Here is a 9,377-nt window from a genome sequence, read left to right on the forward strand (position 1 = left end):
ACGAATTTTTAAAACCATCGTGTGGCAAGCTCCTTTCAGTCTAAACTTCTTTAGAATTAGTATTAGTATTTTTGTTTATTTATTTATATTATTATTTTATATAATAATTAATAATATTTACACAAATTTATATTTTAAAAATTAATTAAAAATATGTATTGTATTCAAATTTGAAATTATAACATATATAAATATAAAGTGGAGTTTACTAACTTGTTAATTCATATGAAAATTATAAGTAGGCTATTCTCAATCCTTAAATGCGTTATTAATTAAAAGTGGAGTTTGCTAACTTATTTGAAAATTTAACTTTAGTAAATTTGTATTTGTGGTTAAGATTGTGGAGAAATTATTATTTTCACAAATAAAATTTAAGTTTGACTAAATTAATGATAAATTAATATTGATTTTAGTAACGATTTTTGTCATAGTTTGGCTTGACCATATTATCCACGCTTTATGAGTAGTACTTATTTAAAATAAAAATTATTATTATTAGAAATTCAAAGAATTAAGACTTGTTTACGGGAGTGATTTTTTTCGAAAAAAACCTTGTATAATAATTGTTTTAAAAATAAAAAATTTCGCTTTAAAATACCAAAATATCTCTCATTTTTTTAAGTAATAAAGAGTAATTTTAATTAAAAAAATTAATTAGATATATGAAGAAATAATTAAATTTTACGTAAAAAAAAATCTTAAAAAATTCTAAGAACCCGAAGATGAAACAAGCTCTTGTGATGAAACCAACCAAACAATAACTAATTAGTAAAAGTTAGGACAAGATTGAAGCAAAAAAACTAAAAATTACATCATCAAAATAAGAAAGAGTACATGATAACCTACAAATGAAACTTGATCTTATATTGTGCTTCACTTTGTTAGAGTCACTAGTCCATCTAGTTAAGTACAGTAACTTGGTGGAGCTTTAATTTTGGTTTTGTTTTTGGTATTTTGGGTATTATTTTGGAATTAAAAAAAATGATAAAAAGTTGAAATTTTAGATTTTAATTGGTTTAATTCTTAAAGTATTTTTTTATTTTTTAAATAAAAAAGAAGTTTTAATAAATAAAATTCGTGATTTAAGTAGGTCAAGTGATAAGAGTGGTTCCTAAGAGACTAAATGTCAAGGTTAATTAAATTCACACTTAGAATGTCTTAAGTTGAAGTTAGTCTTAAGTTGAAGTTAGTGTCATAATTGTGTGATTCATACCAGTAATCTAAAAATTATTGATAAAACCGTGAAGGTGAAATTTTTAAAAAAAATTATATACAAATATATAGCGAATTGAATTAAAAATGAGAAAATTAGAGTATAATGTCTATTTCTGAACCGGTCCAGGATAAGACAATTTATGCAATTGCAACTTGCATAGGTCCCACTTTTATAGGAACCATTTCCTGTCCTACCCACCTTTCAAACAATTTTTCCCAAACTACCCACCTTTTCATTCACATTCCCAAACTACCCACCTTTCTCTCTCTAAATCATTAATCAACCCATTAATTAATTCACTCTCTATCTTAACCCACTAATTAACTCCCTCCCTCTCTCTAAACCCATTAATTAACTCCTCTATCTCTTTCAACTATTAATTAATATCCTCACTTTTAAACTATTAATTAATTCAATTAAAATATATTATATAAATATTAAAATAAAATAACACATATGTTTTATTTTTATTTAAATCTGTAAATATAATATATATAGTTCAAATTAAATACACTAAATTAAATAATTTAAATAACTATTATAAATTAAAATAAAATAGAATACATTACATAAACGGGAACTTGAAATAAATATATTACATAAAAATTAAAATAAAATATATTACATCACAATAAAATACCTAACATAAACATTACAATAAAATAAAATACATAATAAATATTAATCATTCAATATACAATAAAATGCATATTTTATCTTTATAATTCAATTTTATGATATCTACTCCATTTTTCACCAGAGCAAAAACCTCTATATAAATCCACATTATGTTTGTTACCACCCTTCCAATATCCATTTATGGTTCTGTATTGTGCAGTAACGATTTCGAAGATTGCTCTTTGTTCATTGTATGGAATAATCTTGTGTGATGATGTTTTTTTCTCAACCGTTTCAAATAATTCTCTTGACCTTTGACAATAAGTTTGACCATTTTGAAGGTCATTAAACGTCGCAGTTTCAAATATAAAAAAAAATTGAATTATAAAGATAAAATATGCATTTTATTGTATATTGAACGTGATTAATATTTATTATGTATTTTATTTTATTGTAATGTTTATGTATTTTATTGTGATGTAATGTATTTTATTTTAATGTTTATGTAATATATTTTATTTCAAGTTCCCGTTTATGTAATGTATTCTATTTTATTTAATTTAGTGTATTTAATTTGAACTATATATATTATATTTATAGATTTAAATAAAAATAAAACATATGTGTTATTTTATTTTAATATTTATATAATATATTTCAATTGAATTAATTAATAGTTTAAAAGTGAGGATATTAATTAATAGTTGAAAGAGAGAGGAATTAATTAATGGGTTTAGAAAGAGAGAGTGAGTTAATTAGTAGGTTAAGATAGAGAGTGAGTTAATTAATGGGTTGATTAATGATTTAGAGAGAGAAAGGTGGGTAGTTTGGGAATGTGAATGAAAAGGTGGATAGTTTGGGAAAAATTGTTTGAAAGGTGGGTAGTACAGGAAATGGTTCGTCTATTTCTATTTTAGTTTGTTTTGTATGGATGAAACACATATTAACCCTTAATAGATCCGTGTAAACAACAGAGGGATCTGTATAAAGTATGAACACTAGAGTTGTAATTATTTGGATCAGATCTAGACAATACATGATGATGATTTTAATTTTTATTTTTGTAAAGAATGATGATATTTTAATTAGTAAATTATCTAAATAATATAATATGATAGATGAATGGAAAGATCTAAGGTAGGTAGCTAGGTTAAACCCAAAAAGGCTAGTTAGCTAGTTTAATTTGTAATATTAATCATGGTTTTGAATCTTTTGATAGAAATGAATTCTTCAGATTATTAGATCTTCTGGCACTGGTAGCTCATCTGATCGATCCTTCAACATTAAAGATCGGATCAATCGAACAATGATATAATTATATATATCAAGAACAAAATGAATATCATACCTTCAATTAACATGACCTGATCGATCATCATCTAGGGTTTCACAAAGAGATATTAACAAAGCTGTATTGGCAGTATGCCCACCTCCATTTTCTAACTTACAAAAGAGAGATCAATATATATATATATATAGGAGGTGGACAGAATGCCAATAAACTCGGTTAATCAAATCCCTTTGTGAACCACCATGAACAAGAAGAAGAAGAACCCTTTAATCTGCTGCAATTTTCATTATCAACTGCACCTAATTATTGGATAAATCCAAGTCTAGCAATATATAGAAGAGAGTAGCTATATATATATTATATTAAATGGAATGGGCAGTTGGGTTCTATTTAAGATACTTGCAGATCAACCCTGCTCTACAGTAAATGAGAGGAAAAAAATGATGGAGACCTGCTCTATAGTAATTTTTTCAAGTTTAGGGTTTGTAGATAAGTTTTATTTTTTTTCTTAATTATAAAAACAATTTTAAAACTTATTTTTTAGACATTAATGTTCGCTTATAATCAATTTATTTAAGTAACTAACCAGGTTTATATTGATATTCTTAATCACTTGAGGTGACTTTAGTAGGCACCAGGGCGATTATGAAATTTTTGTACCCGAAAAATTTATTATTTAATTGGTTATATTTTATGTTAGAGTGAAAACATATAACAATATATAATAATTTTGTAATATAATTTCTAAAATAATTTTAGTTCATTAATTCAATGTTATAATACTCTTTTTTAAGACTGCCTCACTCTACAGGGATTGTGATTTAGTCATTACTAAACAAATGACCTAATTAGATAGTATAACATTTTATTTGAATTATTTCTACAAACTACAGTTCTTTATTCATGTTATATATAATGAGTAAATTCTTTAATTTATCATTACTTAATTTTTTTTAAAAATTAACTAGAAATAAGTTGAACCAAACTAGTCCTAAAAGAAAGGGTCTGTAATAAGAGCAAAGGATGATGAGGTGGGACAGTGCAATATTCCTTTATAAGCATATTTACGTGGGAAAGGGCACAAAGAGTCATCATTAGTTATTTTCAATTGTCAATCAATACCCATTCATAGCCCCACCCACAAAAATACATTATATTGAAGAGAGAGAGAGAAAGATAGAACCCTAGTTTTATATAAACAAGTTTATGAACTCTAAAAAAGATGTCTTTACTTATTTTACTCCAAGTCTTTCATCTGATTTCAAAGTCATACTAATTGTTAGAAAGAAATCATTATTAGGATTGAGTTTTGAATATTTGTATCAATTTTAATTGATAAAAGTAATAACAAATTAGGTTATAACTTGATTTCAACTATTTTTTATTATAAATTTTTACTATTCATTTATCACTTTAGAATTAAATAGGCGTTTATGTATTTTATAATCGATAAATCCTCAAAATATAATATAAAACTAATGTAATATAAAAGAAATACAATAATTTAAGCAAAAATAAATATGACATAATAAAAATTATAATTTATGAAAAATAATAAATTAAAAAAAACTAAAAAGTACAAATAATAATGATAAGCTCGTTAACCATCTTTAAGGACGTTCGAGAATAAAGAACTTTTAAATCATCGTACTATATTTTGAATAATAAGTACTTTGATTGATTAAAGTTAGATATATTTATCGGTTTAATTCAAACAATTTAACAACTATACTCTTACATTACTCATTTTCAATACTACATAATTTCAAATTTTGACTAAAAGAAATTAAGTCTAATAAGAAATGAACTTACCGAATGTTTATTAGTTGGAATAATGTTGGATGTGCACACAAAATGAAGAACATACCAAAAAAGGCATTAATCTAGGGTTTTGAAAAAGTAGGGTTTAAAAAAAATGAAGAATGGACGAGCTAGAGAAGAAACAATCTAGGGTTTTCATTTATTTTTTTCTAGTTCTTTGCTTGTACATTGTGTTGACTATTTATGTAATGTAAACATAAAAACTTACTTCATCATATTTGATTTAAAAGTTAATTTTAATTAAACTACACAGTTATATATTTTTTAGTGGAGACAAATTATTATTAGTTAATTTCATTTCTAGATGTATCCAAAACTGAAAATGAAAAAAAGAGAGATTAGTTTATAATTATGAGTGTAGTCTTTCTATTTGGTCTTTCATTGAATGATTATTATGCATGATTCTGAGGAAGACTTTTCAATATTTTAAATTTTCTTTTTCATTTTTCATTTTTCATTTTGTTTTTCTTCTTATTGTATTTTCATTTCTATATTATTGGTATTTGTTAATTATTAATGTAAGTTTAATATAGTTTTTTTTTTTATAAATATGAGTTTATTTTTAAATAAATATAATATTTACTATTTTAAAATATTATTCTCAAAATATTTAAAATTTATTTCAAAACATAAAATAATATTAAAACACTCTTTATTTATACCTAAATTATTATTTTTAATAACTCAAAACTAACAATTTTTATTTTAGTTTTAAATAAAAATAACCAATAATTCAAATCATAAATCAAAATTAAGTGAATATTATTGATTTATTAGATTGAGTACGGTAACCTTTTAGAAAAGGGAAAAAGTTTCATTTTCCAAGAGAAATTAAACTGGGAAAAAAACCTCCTGTTTTGTCCCACTGAAAAGTCGCCATCTTCATTCATATCTCACCACCAACAATTAATTTACACATTATTCAGTTTCCATCATAAATTATTGTAAGATCATTAATTTTGAATAGCTGTTTTTTATGTGTTATTTAAGATTATTTTTAAATATAAATTTTATTATTTGAGTTGAAAATATTACATATATATAAAATACAATAAAAATAAGGGTTTATTGATATATGTACATGCTTAAGGAACTTTATTTAAATTTTTATTTTTTAATTTACATAAACTAAGAGGTTTTAATTTAGGTCTTGTTCTCTCTATTGGGTTTCAATTTTTCAATTAATTATTTTTTAATAATTACATCACTATCTTATTAACAAAAATATTAAAATATTTTTTATTTTAAAATTTTATTTTATTTATATATATCAATACCCTTTAAGTCTTTTTACTAAAAATAATCATTACCTTCTCAAAATCATCAATCATTATTTTTTTCTAAACCCCAATTCGAACAAGGCCAAAACTTATTTTCTTGTGTTCTTTTCTAACCCAATTCAAAACGTTTTTTTTTAATATTTTGAATCATCATTCTCAATTAGCAAGAGTTTGAGAACGACGATCCAATTTTTAATTTGAAATTGAATTTAAGCAAATTTTATTTACATTAAATTGATGAAATACTATAAAATAGAAAGTTTTCAAATAATTTAATAAACATATCTAGATTATCAAATTGAAGAAATATATAATTTATAAGAAGTATAAAACTAAATATGCAGAAATTGAAGTTCCTTTCTACTATTATTACAAGTAAAATGAGGGCTTATAATTAGTAGGAAAAATCACTTTAAACTCTCTCTTTCTCTCTACAGACTTTTTTTTTTAAATCCTAAACATGATTCTAACTTATCCTAACATATTTATTACAAATATTTAACATGGTCATGATAAACTACACGATTGGAGATTCTGTTAATGTTGTGCGATTAAAGATATCACAACTCTCAATGAAAATTTTAGAAATGCTTCCTAGCCGCCTCATTTGAAATTTTTTGGGGTGCCTTTGATGTGTAGAAATGATTCTCTATACATAATTGAATATTAGGGTGAAAATTGTTTAGATTTCTAATGTGGGACAAAATGAGTAAAATGCACCTTATTCATTATTATTATTTTACTTTTATCCTTCATCTTTTCTTTAATAATTCCCAAAAGTCGTCTGTTCCATTCGTGTCAGTCGTGTCGCTCTTTTGACTTTGATGTCGTTGAAATTTTCCATGTTGGCGTCGTTTTTTTAATCAGTTCCTACAAAACATAATTGTAAGCCCTAAAAATCTACATCATAATTTATAATATTAAATAGTTATTTTGAATTATTTTTAAGTAAATAAGATCAAAATAATTAACTCTATGACCAAAAATCTATTTAAAACAATTAATTATGATTAATTAATGTGTTAATTAATCTAATTAATTAAGGGTTAAGGCCAAAATAAAAAATAAAATTATTTGAGATAAATATTGTACCCATAATGTCTCTAAATAATTTTAGAAAAATAAAAGGACAAAAATAAATAATTAAGATTGAATTTTGTATTCAATTCATCTAAAAAAATTATTTATTTAAATCTTAAAAATATACACAAATAAAATAAAATAAATTAATAAAATATTTGTCATATTTATTTTAATATTTTGTGTATTCAAAAAGATCAAATTTAAAGCTAAAAAGGTGAAAGAAAAATCAATTTCAAATAAATCCTTAAGGTTTTAAATAAATAAATAAATATATGTAATTGGGTGTAGCCGAAAACAGATGGATTTGTTGCAGCAAGAGCCACATCCATCAAATGAATGTTGGGTCGTCATCCGACTCTCTAGACGCTTCCACACAACGTCCGTCTCCCCGAGAACACGAAGTAGCGAAGCAGCAAACGTCCGTCTCACCGAGCACTGAAAAAATGCTAGAAAGCACTCAAAACGACGCCGTTTTGAGCGCCACCTTCGTCTCCAATGCGAACGTCGTCTGGATAAGCTTGAATAGCCGTGAATGATTTACTTCCTCCATAGTCCACCATTTCGGCTCATTTAAAGCATGAAATGATCACCTTACGATGGTAATCATTTTTCCCTATCGAAATATGGATGAATCACCCTATTTTGGCGACGACTTGTCAAGAACAAGAAAAAACTATTAATGACTTTTAGATGATTCAAGCCATTAGGAGCTTCAACCAACCTTGTGTTAGTATAAATATCTCCCCTAAGGTCATTCCGAAGAGGACCAACCAACACAAAAGCCTCAAATCAAGAAAAATCAAAATCCGTTAATAAAGCTTCAAAACTTCGAATTTTTCAAAATTTTCGTTTAAGGACTTAAAGCTTTGATTTGTGCATCCAGAAAGCTTCCCTAAGGATTAAGGATTGTTCTCCAATCCTTGATAAGGTTCAATCAACCTCTAATTCATATTTACAATTTGAAAATTTTCAAATTGCATAAGCTTGAATGATGGTTGTTTATGGTGTTTTATAGTTGGAAATTCATCCCTATATGATTTATAATATGGTATTTTATGGTTGGAAATCCATCCCTATATGATTTATAAGCTATCTGGATAGGATAAAACTGATCAATCGAACTAAATAATAAAAACTCAAAATTGAATTTCAAAAATCAAAAAAATAGGTTTGTTGTTATTGTGTTAATTCGATCGAATCACAATTCAGAAAGCTTCCCAACATGATTGTATTGATGTTGAAAAACTATTTTGATCATGTTTGATCCATCCCGATAATGTTTTATCAAAATCAAAATTTTCAAAATAAAATGAATTTTTTTATTTCTTTAATTAGTCAAAACGAACAATCAATGTTATTATTTTGGTACCAATCAAGTATATGTGTTATAAGAAACCTATTGGATAACTCCTTTCACAATAAAACAACCATAAAATCAAAAACCCAATTTTTGATCAAAAACTGTTTTGAACAAATTGATCACCATCTAGGTATATATATACCTTGACATGATGATCAACATGTCCTAGGAGCTTTGTGAAGCTACCCAAGCTTTTCGATCAAAGAATTAGAGCTAAAAAATTAATTTTAAAAAACATGCAATTGTGTTCTTGAGAACCGAGTCTTGTTAACCTAGGGTCAAAAGATCCGACTGAGGATCCTCAACCCGGACCGAGACACAATGTCTAAAATTGGATTTTTAACTATGGTTGGAAAGTTGAGACACAACCTGATCAAATGGCACAGGTCTCAGACTGTCATTTGATGTTTAACAACACGATGCAAGTGCACTAGATTAGTTTCTAGAACAAACTTAAGTTAAGTGTCACTTTAAAAGTTCATGGTTTGATCTACATCCCATGTTAGGTCGCCCGTAAACCAACATAATAAATGTAGGGTCAATAACGTTCCATCGGGAAATGCATAGACCTGCGACCTATCTTGACATTGTTGAGAAACATGAAAGTTGTATTTAACTAACTCACCTTTCCAACAAGCCCAAGCTCAACTCTTGGCATGGCCTGAGTCGTCCAAAGTGGCTCAACAAAGTTTATATTTTTACAAAGTG

This window comes from Impatiens glandulifera, chromosome 1 (genome assembly GCF_907164915.1).
Source record: "Impatiens glandulifera chromosome 1, dImpGla2.1, whole genome shotgun sequence".
Classification (NCBI taxonomy): domain Eukaryota; kingdom Viridiplantae; phylum Streptophyta; class Magnoliopsida; order Ericales; family Balsaminaceae; genus Impatiens; species Impatiens glandulifera.